The sequence below is a fragment of the Nannospalax galili genome, unplaced genomic scaffold (assembly GCF_000622305.1).
Source record: "Nannospalax galili isolate Female #2095 unplaced genomic scaffold, S.galili_v1.0 scaffold293, whole genome shotgun sequence".
Classification (NCBI taxonomy): domain Eukaryota; kingdom Metazoa; phylum Chordata; class Mammalia; order Rodentia; family Spalacidae; genus Nannospalax; species Nannospalax galili.
Window position 1 is genome coordinate 8,737,180 of NW_008337147.1, and position 15,466 is coordinate 8,752,645.

Here is a 15,466-nt window from a genome sequence, read left to right on the forward strand (position 1 = left end):
TATATAGAGATTAGAAATGCATGTGAAAACGTCTCAATGTCAATTGCTTTGGAATGAATTCTTCTGTATGAAAAAAAAATAAAAAAATAATGATTAAAAAACAATAATTAGTAGATGTGAAAAACATTACCATTGAAATCTACCTGATGACTTTATATCCATGCTCAGATGCCAAGAAGCTCAGAAAGTAACCAACTGTGACTAGTAATAATGAGATATATAGAGATTAGAAATGCATATGCAAACATCTTAATGTTAATTGCATTAAAAATGAATTTTTCTGTGTGAAACTGTGTATTTTAATAATGAAATGGAGATCTTTTTTAAAGGTTTAAACCTCATTTAATTTTATGTCTTAAAGGGTTTATACTGAGTACAATATTGTATAACTGTAACAATTCAACTGTGAACCTAAAAATTTATAGCCAATTTTGAAAAGATGCATCTTAGCTCAGAAAATTGTTATTGAATATGTAAATGCTGTTGTAATGAAATGCTTCTTCTAAAAAATAATAAATTAAATCTGATAGAAAAGAAAAAAATATTTTGCCTGTGTGTGTGTATGTGTGTGTGTGTGTGTGTGTGTGTGTGTGTGTGTTTGTGTGTGTGTGTGTGTTTTCGTTTTTTAGGGTCTCCCTGTAGCCTCAGCTGGCCTGGAACTTGCTATGCGGATCAGGCTGGCTTTCGAGTGACAACTGGGGGGAGGGTAGGGAGATGGTAATGATAAAGAGGAGAACCTGGGGAGAAGAAGAGAAGGGCATAAAGAAGACCAATACGAAATGGCCAGGGAGGCAGGAAACATGGGGAGTGTGGTGTCAGTGAGCCCCAGGAGAAGGGTCTTACGAAGATGTTCAACTGTGTCAAACAGCCCTTAGAAAGGAGAGGAAAAATGCTGACCTTTCTATCATATTTGTTAATATGGAGGTCTTTAATGGCTGTTGCAAGAAGAATTTAAAAGCACTAATGAAGTCTAAAGCTAGATAAAGGTCATTAAGGAGCAACTGGAGACTGCCTGGATAAACAGTTCTTATGAGAAGGTTGATGGTCAAAAAGCAGTAGCTTTGAAGGTATATAAGGTCAACGATTTGCTGGTTTGGGAGGTAGATTAAAGAAGAACCAAGTTGTCTTCTGTGTCTTCCATTGAGAAGTGGCTTTTATTCTCCCATTGATTTTGGGCTGAGCTTAATGATTTGCTAATCAATAGAATATGCAGAAGTGATACTCTGGGGTTTCTGAAGATGAATCATAGAAGCTCTGTGGCTTCCTCCAGGACTGCTTGGAATTTGCTTCTGGACTCTGAATCATTGCGTACAAAAGTCTGGGAAGGACAAGGCCTTATTCTGAGGAAACCCTGGCTAGCCACAGGGAGAGGCTGGTCACATGGAGAGGCTGCATGAACAGGGTCATAGCCTAGTAAGTGCCATCCATCTCCATCTCCTTCAACTCAGTTCAGGGGCCAGGATGAGTAAAGGCTTGTTGTGAGCACTGACGACTCAGGAGATGTAGTGTGAAGAGCTGAGAAGCCTATCTGAGCATCCAAGATCAAGTTAGGTCATATGGTCCCTTTTAACTACTCAGTCATCTTGAACCTGCTGAATCTTGTCATCATGGAACAGAGGCAAACTGTCTGTGTGCTCTGTTCCAATTCCTGATCAACAGTACAATAAACATAATAAACAGTTGTTTTTTATGCATGTGTTGTCAAGGATTTTCTACAATAGTAGATAAGAACAGCCTTATACATGGTAGTTGTTTATTTAATATTATGATACACAAAATTCAACTTATTTGATTCACTTTAAATTTTCCAAATGTGCCGGGTGTGGTGGTGCATGTGTTTACTACCAGCATTTGGGAGACAGAGGCAGGTGGATTTTTATGAGATTGAGGTCAGCTTGATTGGTCTATATAATGAGTTCCAGGCCAGCTGGGGCTACAGGGAGACCCTGTCTCAAAAAGATAAAAAATAAAATGAAATAAAATGAAAATTTCAAATGTGTGTATGTAAAACCATACACATAACTATGTCACATTTGGTTTAGTGACAGGAACACCTAACTTTAATATTTTTATTTTATGTGTATGACCCTTTTGCCCGAATGTATGTGAGCACAATATGCATGCAATGCCTGTGGAGGCCAGAAGAAGGCATCACATCCCCTGGTTGTGGAGTTTCTGACAGCTGTTAGCCACCTTCTGAGTGCTGAAAACCTAGCCTGGGTCCTATACAAGAGCAGCCAGTGCTCTTAACCATTGAGCCACCTCTCTAGTCTATAATGAACTATTTTATCATTGAGTGTCTCAATTGATTTGAATATCTGTGACAAATACTCAAGGAAACAAATTAAAGGAGTTAATTATCTCAGCTCATGGTTCAGAGATTTCATTGCATAATCCCCGATTCCAATGATTCTAGGCCTGTGGCAGGCAGAACTTCACGGCAGTGGGCACAATGTAGCCTTATCAAGGATGGGAAGTAGAGTGTGGTGAAGATGGTGCTGTCAGGTTGAGGTGATCTAGGATTGTTTTTCTCTATGTCTACCGATTTAAAGAACAAAGAGGCAGGCAAAGCAAGGTCTCAGCACTCAGCCAGATTTTATTGAATGCAAAAGCGGGGAGAGAGAGAGAGAGAGAGAGAGAGAGAGAGAGAGAGAGAGAGAGAGAGAGAGAGAGAACATAAAGAGACAAATTCCCAAATTGGAGAGGGGAGCCAGAGTTGGTGTCTGAGTCTGCTCAGATGGTTAGGGTTTTTATATGTTTGGAAATGAGATGAGTTCCCTCTTTCCCTTTGAATTGGCTATGGTAGGAGATTGGATAATCCAGACAAAGACAGGGAAGCTGATTGGAACTCCCCCGCCGGGGGCAGATTTTGAAAATCGCGCTAAACAGTTCCTTGTGGCAGAAAAATAGCCCAAGTCTTGAGAAGGAGCAGAATCATGAAGTCAACCATCTTAAATGTCTAAGTGAAAAGCCTTTTAATATACTTAGAGCCTCTTTTCCCTGTTTGTCTGCTGGGTAACTGTCTGATTCCTAGTTTCTCAAAGGGACTGGAGATCCTTCAAAATCTTCAAAGGGGCATCCTGGGTGACATACTTGCTCCAACTAGTTCTTACCTCTCAAAGTTCGCAAAACTGCAAAAATACTAGCAATGATCTGAGGACCGTTTTTAGCACATGAACCTGTGGGAGACATTTCATATTCAAACCTGACACTATACATGCACAAACCTAGATGGTAAAATGTACCACACACCTAGGCCATAGTTTGTATACATATACATACTTATACACACACACACACACACACACACACACACATCAGCATCTATTGCTTCTACAGCAATCACTAACAAAATCATGTAGTAGTTACTTTTGTGTTTCTCTGATAAATCAACATGACTTAGGCTACTTATAGAAGGAAGAGTTTATTGGCCTTATGTTTTCAGAGGGATAAGAGTCCCTCATGGTGGGGGAGGCATGACAGGAGACAGCCAGAACAGAAAGCTAAGAACTCACATCTTCAGGCTTTTGGAAAGCAGAGAGGGAGAAATTGCAAATGGACGGGGCTCTGAAGTCTCAAAGTCCTCCACTGGTGATGTGCTTCCTCCAGCAAGGCTGTACCTCTTAAACTTCTCCAAACAGCATCACCAAACTTGACCAAATAGTCAAGTACTTGGAGCCTATAAAGGATATTTTCGTTCAAACCACCACATGACACAAAAGTAAACTCATCACAAGGGAAAACGATGTCATTAAGAGAAGCTAAACATGAAATGTTTGAGGTTTCAGCATAGCATGACATACTATTTTACAGGATTTTTTCATAAGTAAAAATATTCTCTAACATATTGATAAAAGTATGGTATAGTAAGTACACAAATCAGCCAAGTTATAGCCAAGTTTCATGTACTGTAATTGTATATACTATACTTTCATACTACCTACAGCAGAGTTGGTTTGTATATCCCAGTATCACTGTAAGCACGAGAATAATGCACTGTGCCGTGAAGCAGGGATGCACATACACAGTGAAAAAATAAGCTCACTCAGTGATAGAAACTTTGCAATGACAGGATAATTTTTTTTTTTTGAGACAGGGTCTCACAGAGTATCTGGCTGGCCTGGAACTCTCTATGTAGACCAGGCTGGCCCCAAACTCACAGAGCTGTGCCTTCCTCTGTCTTTTGAGTGTGGGAATTAAAAGTAAGTGCCACCACACCTGGCCCTCCATAATAATTTTATGGGACCACTTTGATTCATTGATTGAAAAAAATTCCTATTCAAAATATATACAAAATAAAAGTTGCTTAATATGCAATTAGGCATTTCATTCATGAAATTGTCTATTTGACTTATTAGACAAAATTAGTGAAGACATATTCATGAGTTATTTACACTCAAAGTACCAAAACATTTCATATTATTAAAGCAACATTTTTTATCCTAACTTTGAAAATATTATGTATTGAAAGCATAAACACTCTGCTCCAGGCATTATGAAGGCTTTGTGTTTCAAGCAATTTCTTTCTTTCTTTCTTTCTTTCTTTCTTTCTTTCTTTCTTTCTTTTTCTTTCTTTCTTTCTTTCTTTCTTTCTTCTTTCTTTCTTTCACATATTTTAGTAAACTCTCTCCCCATTTCCTCCCCTCTAATTTCTCCCCTATCCCCCACACCACTTTTTTCCAACCTTATGTTCTCTCTCTCTTTTTCTCTCCTTCCCTCCCTCCCTCCCTTCCTCCTTCCCTCCCTTCCTCTCTTCCTCCTGCCCTCCATCCCTCTTTAAAAACCCAGAGTCCCCTTAGTGTTGCCTGTCTACTTGGGTAAGCATAGGTAGCCTTTCAGGGGCTACATCTTTGAAGAAAATGTACCCTTGTTCTCACAGCAGCCATTAGCTGTCAACAGCTTCTCAGTTAAAGATGGTACTTCATGAACCCTCCCCCATCCAAGTAATTTAGCCTTGGGACAAGTTGGTATGAATTTTTAAATCTGTGTTTTCCAGGAGAGAAAATTGAAGCATGAAAATGCTAACATTGTGAAGGTTGTACAGTTAGCACCCAATCAAACACTTGGGCTCCAAAGCATCTTGTCTTTTCAAGTACACACACACACACACACACACACACACACACACACACATTCATGTACTCACACATTCATGTACTCACACATTTTTTGGGTTTCTTCCTTTTAGCATCTGAGCAAAGGTATTTTGAATGGAGTCGTTATCTGAGAAAAAAGCTATGAACAGGACTTGGAGGTATTTCTCAGGCTATGGATGAACAAGAAAGTGCATGCCTGAGGGAAAGGATGTGGTTGCTGGGAGGGATGAACAGTAAGCCTTTCCTTTCATACTTAGCCCAAGTCTAATCCTCACTCTCTCCTATTGCAAAATAACTGATATACTGAACCTGAGTCAGTTTCAGGGTGTGTTCACAATTTCATACATTCTCCAACAAGAGAAATTCTTGAATTCCTTTAAATGTTTTTTTTTTTTTTTTTTTTTTTTTTTTTTTTTGTCACCAATTTCAGATGTATGTGCACCCATGTGTGTGTTTGGTGCCCATAAAGGGCAGATGAGGGCATCTGATCTTTTGGAACTGGAGTCATAACAGGGTTGTGAGCCATTATGTAGGTACCTGGGTCCTCCGCAAGAGCAGCAAGTGCTCTTAACCACTGAGCCATCTCTCCAGCCTCCTGAGTTTCATTTCAAGTTTCCTATACATTTTGGCTGCACTAAATGAGGTCTGAGTACTATGTTTCACTGCCAAATAGGAATTAATCATTAAGCTTTGCAGTCTTCCATGTACCCAGCTCAATATTTACAGCTAACTTAATAACACAACCCTCTCTCTTCAAGGTGGGCAGAATTCTTGCAGTCCCTGAACATAATTGGTGCTGGGTGGTTCTTCAGGAAGGTCTTGGCAGCTTGCAAATACTCCTCAGCACCATTATCCCACATCCATCTGCAAGAAAATGGCAGTAGACTCCTACCAAATTTCTGTTATGTGTTACCTAAAATTATGGCTCTCAGTGGTGCACTATTGTGGCATTCTCCGAATGGATGATTCACAGCAGGAGAAACCTTATGTGTTAAAGGTGACTACTGACTGATTTGCCAGGAGATACATCTTTAGCAGGAGTAGAAACTTAAATTTTCACAGAAGGTTGACTTTGTCTTAGTGAAACTAATAGTCTGTGAAATTAAAAAAATCTTTAAAATGGGATCATATAAAGAATATAATGCATATTTTCTAAGTATTTTTGACATAAGCAAGAAAACCATTCATCAATGTCTTCAAATAATGCTTCAGATTAAGCAGGTATGATTTTCTCACTATCAAACACAACTTTGATGAAACTCATTTTGAATGGGAACAAGATGTTATTACTAGTGCATGTTGGGCAAGTGTGAATTTACCCTGTGAAGAAAGCAGAGAAACAGAGACGAAGATGAGGCCACCCAAGGCCGGCATGTAGATAGGTGTGTGACAGGGTGAGGAATCCTATTTGTGTTTCTGAGTGCAGCTTATGTTGTTTAACATGATGAACTCTATTTCCATCCATTTTCCTGTAAATGATTTTCCTTTTCATGGCTGAATAAAACTCCATTGTGTATCCGTACCACATTTTCTTTGTCTACTAATTTGTGGGCATCTGGGCTGTTCCATATCTTGGCTATTGTGAATAGTGTAGCTGTCAACAAGGATGGGCAGGTGTCTCAGTGGCATGCTGACTTATATTTCTTTGAGTATATACTTGGGATACACCAGTTATTGTTTTTAGCATATGTATATCATATACTTTGTGCCACTAATAAATGAGAGAAGCCACTGTGGCTGGGCTGCTTCTTTATTGTTTCAGCTTTGAAACGAAGCTCTATGATCAGTGTGGAATTCCTTTAAACAGTTCTTGACAGTGAGTCTGATGTTAAAGTTCCTCAGTAGAGGGCACTAGAAAGTCACTGCCAGAGGAGGAGGCTTCTTGCAATTGCAGCCAGGGCTGAGGATCTGCCTTGCGGTTGTGGGGACACAAGGTGGAACCCTTCTGAGCCTCAAGCCAAGACCACCTTGAAGCCTTGGTGACCTGATCTGACTGGCTGGTCTGAACAGCAGCTGCCTGTGTTCTGGGGGATGGAGTTTAGGGGAAGTGTGCACAGAGTGGCTCTCTTTGCTACTTCTCCTGACCAGCTCCTCCCACACCTCAAGATCTTGGCTGGCAGTGGATCAGCAATGTGTGGAGTAGTGTTTCCCATAAACTCCAGATCAGTGCAAGTCGGCACAAACTTCACAATTTTTTAAACTGTCCAGTACCTGAAACAAACCTTTCCAACAATGTCTGGATTCCTTAGCTTGTCCATATCTTAGAGCTTAAAAAATTATAGTTAGCAATTTCCACGTTAAAATGTCTCATATTAAAATTACTATGTGATTTCTGTAGTTCTAAACTGCTCCAGACAAGGTCTGGGAGTTGGTCACAAGTCATAAAAAGCAACGAATGACTAAACACTGATCTTTTCTGTCTTGGAATGTCAGGATATGTACCCCTTGGAGTTTTGGCAGTCATTTTTGGCCACTGGGAAGAGGCACAGAAAGAACTTTGGTGTGTGTGTGTGTGTGTGTGTGTGTGTGTATGTGTGTGTGTGTATGTGTATGTGCTTAGTTGGATGGTACCATCCACTTTTTTTGAGAGAGAGCACCTCTTACTGTCCTGGACATCACTAAGAAGGGTAGGTTGGCTGGCCATCAAATACCACGGATCTGCCTGTCTCCAAGTCTTTAGCACTGGGATTACAAGATCCCACAGTTGGCTTTTTCACATGGGTGCTGGGAATCAAACTCAGGTCCTCAGACCTGGAAGGCAGACACTTTATCAACTTAGCTATCTCCTCAGCCCAACATTGTGGTTTTGATATTATCTTGAATCTACCTACCCTGGTATGATCCTATGTGTAGACTTCTTATAAGAGGTAGGCTACAGAGGGATGAGAAGAGTCATATTTAAGCTAAAGTGGTTGGGATTTCATTAAATATTTCTTGTTTAAGATAATAATTATTTTAAGTACATGTTTTGTTTTTTATTTTTTTTTAACTGGTTTTGTTTTTGTTTTGCCTTTTGAGACAGAGTCTCATTGTGTAGCCCTGGCTGGCCTAGAACTTCCTATGTAGATGAGGCTGCCATCAAATTCACAGAGATCTGCTTGCTTCTGTCTCCTGAGTGCGGGGATTAAAGGTACATTCCACCATGCCCAGCCTTAAATACATTTTTAAAAATATACTTGCATTATCTTTTGACAAGACTACGTGACTGTATCAATTGCTGCTTTTTTGAGTCATTAGGCTAATTAGCCATCTTAACAAACTCCTTGTAACTTTTAATATTGTTTTCAAATTATGTGTATATGTGTGTGTATGCACATGTGAATGTGGGTGCCTGAGGAGGCCAGAGAAGTTCAGTCCCCTGGAGCTGGAGTTACAGGTGGTTGTGAGCTGCCCAACGTGCGTGTAGGGAACTGAACTTAGGTCTTCTGCAAAATCAGTACATGCTCTTAATGGCTGAGCCATCTCTGCAGTCCCTACTGTTGTAACTTTAATATCTTGTCCCCATCTTCTGTTGCACATATTCAAATTCCTAATTCCATATAACTGTATCAGCATTTCTCTGAATTTTCAGTTTTGTTTTCCTTTCAGATTATGTTGGCTTTCTATTAGTTTTTAATGGCAAAAAATGCCATTCACATTGGAGATCTTTGGGTGAGTCCTTAGGTTAAAACACATCTTAAGTATTAATTGTTCTTTAGAAACCTATAATGACCTTTTTCCCCTTCTGGAAACAGTCCTATCAGCCAATTTCCAACTTTCATGCAACTAGGTGCCATAATTCAATGTAAGTCTGTATTTAGAGTTAATGCTGTGCATTTACAAGAAGATAAAATGTGCAGATTTCTGGTCTGTTCTATCATACTGCCTGTGTTCTATAATGAGGGCTTGTCATGGTTACCCCTGATTAACAGAAAATCTTTCTACAGTGGGGTGAGCTACAGGCTAGAAATCTGCCGTAGGGCTTTCCAGGTGTTGGTTGCTTATTCCAGTGCCCTCGCACAGCCACTAGGCTCCTGGTTTGTGCAGTGTGGTTACTGTAGTTTCCTTTGCCCACTGTGACTTCCCCGAGGCTTCCTCCAGAAACATTTTCAGCCCTCTCAGTATCACTAGCCTCTCCTTGTTGAAGCCAGTGATTGTTATTGTAGAAAAACAAAAGTCTAAAAAGAAGCCATGCCGTCCTACCACAGCAGTCCACCTTCTTATCCCCTCCCATGCCTCAACAGTACATTACATAATCTGTCTGCTGTCTTTTGTTGCCAGCACGCTGTACATGAGCTGGCTTTTTAATCATTTAGTCTTCTTCACAGAGTGTCTTGTTACTATAAAATGCTGCTTCCATTCTGGGCTTTCAGGGAAAAGGCATCCCTGCATCCTTTCCCAAACAGACTCTGGCCTCCTTTGAATATACTTCCAACTCGTGTACATCTTCTGGTGAATAATGACAGATATGTTTTCCTGCAGCTGCTGGGCAGTCTGGCTACTGCAAAGTTACCAGTGCTTTACTCACAGGACAAGAAGGCACAGCTTCTTTTTAATGGGGAGAATTAACTGTTTGGGGTTTCCCTTGAAAGGAATAGGATCCAAGCTGTAGCAGGTAACCTTTGAAGGGTAGAAAAAAAAAGGAGAACAATAGTATTTTCTCTTATTTTCTAACTTCAATGCTCTACTCTGTAAGGCTTAAGAACATCTGCTAGTGTTCAAAAATGAAGGTAAGACAGAGTCTACCTATCAGGATGAGAGAGGAAGAAGCCCTCCACATGAGGTTGTGAATCCCGGGAACTAAAACCTGCTAACAATCCACCTGAAGGGAGCAGGCCCTCCACTTTTATACCACCTGCAGTGCCACACTGTCATTATCAATGACCTGCTGGTTTGAATGGGTCTCCATGTTTGATTCCCAACAATCAGAAAAAATGAAGGCCAGCAAATACAGTTCTTTGAAAGTCATAGAAAGCTTGAAAGGTGAAACACTAAACTCAGAGCTGAGTTGGAGAAGCTATTTATTATACTGTAGGGAATCTGAAACTGAAAAATCAAGAGTGCAGTTTCCTTTGTGAATGTATTGAAAGACCTCCTTCATTCTGGCAGACTCCTTACTCCTGTTATCCCTTGGCATTTTCATCTTTGGAGATAAATAGAGAACTCCTAAGACCAATTGGAGCTTTGTCTATTCTGTTTCATTTGTCCTGTCTGTCGTTCATCTAGAATGTTTAAGGTGAAAATTTCAATGAGGACAGTGGTTGTTGTGTATCAGGATGGATACTTCACAAGTGTTCTTGACCCCTCGCTCCTCAGCAGGCCCAATCTGAATCTTTGTTCCAGAGACACACTTAATCTTAAATCTAGAAAGGTCAGGATAGGACAAGAGACTTCCTGGCATCCCTCTTCTCTTCTCTCTAGGGACTACATAAATGTATTCTCACTGTACCTTCGGTCACAAGGAAGCGTTTGTTAAAGGGATACTTGTCTTGTCAGTTGTCAACAAGTCTTAAAATTTTGCAATAGATAACATTTGCAATCTATTTTTCATTTCCATGAATGACACTTAAAGATTATAAATATATAAACTGTAGCCACAGGTGCCAGCAAGATGGCTTAGCTGGTAAAAGTGCTTGGTGCCTACACATGATGATCTGAGTTTGATCCCTAGAACTCATGTAAAAAAGTTGGTAATTCCAGTACTCCTATAATGAAATGGGAGAATTGCCTAGAAGCTCATGAACCCACTAGCCTGAATATGCAGCACAGCGACAGAAATAACAAGAAAGACCCTGCCTTGACAAGATGAAAGGCACTCTCGACAGTTGATGTCTGACCTCCACATGTATGCCATGGCATGTGCATACTCACACTCACACATGTATCATACACACAATAAAATAAGAAAAAGAAGTAGTATAGGGTGCTATTAAATTTAGAAAATATATTCATACACATAGGTGGAGTATGTCTTTATGTAGCATACATAGAGTAACTCTGTTGCTTTAAAAATGTAATCATCTAAGAAAATATTTAGTTTTGAATTTTAAGTTGAAAATGAAAATGATATGCCAAACGTACATCTCCTCACATGGTGTTTGCCTACATGTACCACATCTACATCCTCACCCACGCCGGCGTCATCACCACACCATCTGTCTCTTCTTGCCTTCTCTTCTACCCACGAAAATCTTAAGAATAAGACTCTCTGGAGTCAAGGTTATGGATGGTTTATATTCCTTCTGCCCGCCTGTATTTCATCATTTTTCTATGGTAATTGTGTGCAATTTGGTTTGCTTAATGATTTCTACTTGCCTTCCTGTAATGACTCATGTTTAGAACTTCAGAAGACTCAGAAATATTCTTAGCTATCAGGATTACAATACAAGGCCAATCTGTGTGAATTATTAGTGGTTTGATTCAGTTTGACTGGCTCTCAGTTTACATAGACTGAAATCTCAAAAACCTTAAAGGTGATTCAAGCTATTCCCTCATCTTAAGGGGAGTAAATCAAAACCCAGAAAAGCTGACACTTAATCACAGCAATTTGAGAAGTCACAGAGAGATATGAAAGTCAGTAGAAGATCCTTACTATACAATAATATGAAGTAAAACATGAACTTGTTTCAAATTACATTATTTTATTTCAGTGGCTATTGTAAAAGTACATATTTAACACATGTGAGCTTAATAATGACAACAAGGCTTGCATCTCTAAATCAGAATGAAGTAAAATAAAAATTTATAATTTCAACAAAAGAGTGTATAAGGCTTGCTGTGCTACAAAAAATGAATTCAATGCCATTTCATTTTGAAAAGAGGAATTTATCAAACTGTCCACTATTCAAAGAACATCTTTCATGAAGTTACCATGTAAACAAAAGTTAAGTTGCAAAGGTTACCCCTTAAGAATTCAATGTCAGCATACCATGGGATCTGTCTCAGAAATTGTTATATTTTAGATTAACATTTATTATGAAAATCAAGCAGAAAGTTAAAATAGCTCTTATGCTGAGTATTTAGCTGTGTGGGCGAAAATAATTGTTGCTGTGACTGAGAAATACTAGCACCTTTACCTCATTCAGCTACATCTTTTGTCTGAAAAGAGAATCTCTGCTGCCCTGTCTCCTACCAGCAACCCACATGAATTCACAACCTGAACCAGACCATGCTCTGGAAAATTGAACCAGAAAAATTTGCAAAGTGCCCCAACCCCCTATCGAGCTTCTGATCCCTGCTTCTCTGTCATTTGATCTGCTTCAGTCTGGCGTGTTGTTTGTATTTCCCCAGCGCTGTAGACATCTGCTGTCCCCCAGAACCCATCATCTTCGGTGGGACTTCGCAGCTGACTGCCATGCTATTTATATTAATTGAATGCAGTGCATTCTGTATACACTGCTGATTACCCTCATTTATTTCTGTTCCTAAAGACCCACGATTTCTCTCCGTGCCCTTACCATATCACTCTACTCATTTGGATCCAATTACTTTCAGCTAACGAAAATACATTACAACAAAACCCTGGTTAGCCATTGCTGTTTCTAATGACATAATTTGTGAGTTTTTAGCCCTTGAAAGTAAAGACATTAGGAATTAAGTTAGAGTATCTTCTGAGGGGTTGAGAAATATTAATTGCAGGCATCTGGGATCACTTCCTTAAGGAAGATTTGTGATTTCTGTTTAACTAATAAATGTTGACATAATTGAAGAGCTATAAGCTCCATATGTTGGACTTTCTGAGGAATTTCTGGTCATACCCTTGCTCAGTCGAGTAAGAAATTGCAGTGGCATTAACACTAAATCATGGTTTATTTGCACCAAATATTTTATAATTATACTGAATGGTCAAAACACTTATGCAATAGAGTTTCTTTAGGAATTCGTTAAAGCATGCAAAATTTCCCCAAGCCATAAAAAAGCATTGTTAATTTAGTGTATTATTCTATATTTTGAACATAAATTTTTGTTTGCAATAAACTGACTTTTCCCATGCTACTGTTGTATTTTAGGGCCAGACTATGGAATCAGACTCTCAGACACTCATAGCTTATACTTTGTTTTTATTGTGTACATGGGTGGGGGTCTGTGTGTGGGTCTGTGCACATGAGTGCAGGTGTCTGCAGTTGGTTAACCAGAAGAGGGTGGTGGATCTCCTGGGGCTGAAGTTACAGGCAGTTGTGAGCCACCTGTCATAGGTGCTGGGAATTGAACTTCAGTCTTCTGCAAGAGCAGCAAACCGCTTTTAGCCACTGAGCCAGCTCCTCAGCCCCATAGCCTATACTTCACGGATAATAGTCTCTGTAATGATGTTTTCAGAGAATGATGATTACTTCAAGTGATATTTTCTGATATCATGTGGATATATGAAACAATTTAGAAAGAAACATGAGATTCTCTAAAAATTAAATTGCCTCAGTCTTTAATAATAAAAATGCTGTAGTTGAGAAGTCCAGCAAGTTCTGTCTTCTACAGCAGTAAGTTCTGTCTTCTACAGTGTTTTTATGTTGAACAACTATCCTTTGAGGACTGAAATTTGAATTTTGATCTGTTTTGAAATATAATCACTTATGAACTACTGAGTCTGAATAAATTTTATTTCAAAATTATAAACCCAAGCAAAATTTTTCACATGCTGTTGATTGTACCTTAAGATTTTTTCTGCCTTCTATCTCAAACTGGGAAAGACAAAGCCGATCATCATCAACCATGGTAAGAGCTGTGCTCCCATGGTTCTTATGTAAATTTAATAAAATAAATAAGAGGCAGCTGTGCTCTTCAGGAAATCACTCCATTGAGGGGTTCTGGGAATACTATAACCACAAGTGTGAAGCCGGAGTCACCAGAAAACCTCAGTGGAATTATAGCTCAATAAATCAAGATTTGCTCCTTTTTACCTTCACAATATGACTGTGTGCTCTGTGTGGTGCCCTGGCTCCACAACTTTCCCACTGCTATCTTTTTAATTATCATGGAACTTCTTGCTTCCTGTTCCAGCAAGTTGGGATATTTGGGGAGAGCTTTTATTAGATGCTTGGCTGCTGTGGGTCTCAAATGTTTCAGGCCTAGGGACCTGGGCATAGTAATAAATCCATTTGATCTGCCACCGTGAAATAAGAAAGACAGAAAGAGTAACTATGAAGACTTGGGAGGCATTTTGATAACACTTCATGGAATTATACATTAGCTCCATCTATGGCAAATGGTAGTATCACACATGATAACAGATCCAGGAACAGCCAGGTGGACCACCTAGAAGCCCCTGCAGACTACTGGGGTTTATTGACTGATGGACTGTGAGTTTTGACAGTTGCTGCAATACAGTTATCATTCTTCTTTCAGCTTGTATGTTCATTGGTGACACACCTGATGAATTTTTTTCAGTATTCCTGTATGCTTTAATTTTTTATTTTTTTTAAGAACAAAGGTAAAATTTCAGTTTCCTTAGTTGGGAAAATACTTAAGATTTTTGCTTTTAAGAAGACTAAATGACAAAAGAATAGGCATGAATATAATCTTTCTCTGTCACCAATTGGCTTTGTAACCAGAGGCAAGTTGCTTAATACTTATATGTTTCAAATTATCCCTACAATTACAACAATATTATTATTTGTTGTAGTTTGGATCTTAAATGTCCCTCAAAGGCCCATGTGCTAAAGGCTTGCTCTTGGGCTGGGTAGATCACTCAGTGGGTAAGAGTGCTTCTGTGCAAACATGAAGAGCTGAGTTCAGATTCCCAACAACCACATAAAATCTGGGTATGTAATCCCACAGGGGGGTCTGTGTGTGTGGGGGGGGTTGGAGTAAGAGAAAAGATGCTATCTCAAAGGAAGAAGTGGAAAAAAATGAAATATGATGTCCTCTGGTTTCTGTGTAAGAGCATAGGAGAATGCACCTACCTACATACCTACACACATCTGTACACATACACCACACACAGAAAAAAAAATATCTTGCTCTCCATGGGTGTTATTGATGGAATCTTTGGGAGGTGGGGCTTAGAAGGTCCTTAGATCATTGAAGGTGTGCCCTTAAATGAGATTGTGGGATTCTGATCTCTGAGTTTTCTTTTTGCTCCCTGAGTTGACATGTATTTGTTCCTCCATGCACTCCTGCCATGATGTACTACAGTCAAAAGCAATGAGACAAATCAGTCATATGCCCAAACCTCCAAAATTGTGAGTCAAGATCAGTGTTTTCTCTTTACAAGCTAACCATTCTAGGCCTTTGTTATAGTGGTGAAGGCTAACAAAGTGTCCTAGTTTCTTTCTCCATTGCTGTGACAAAACACTGACCAATACCAACTTGGGGAGAAAAGGGTTTATTTGGCTTACATCTCCTGTGTCGCAGTTCATCTGGGAGCCCAAGGTAGGAACTCAGGGCAGGAACCTGGA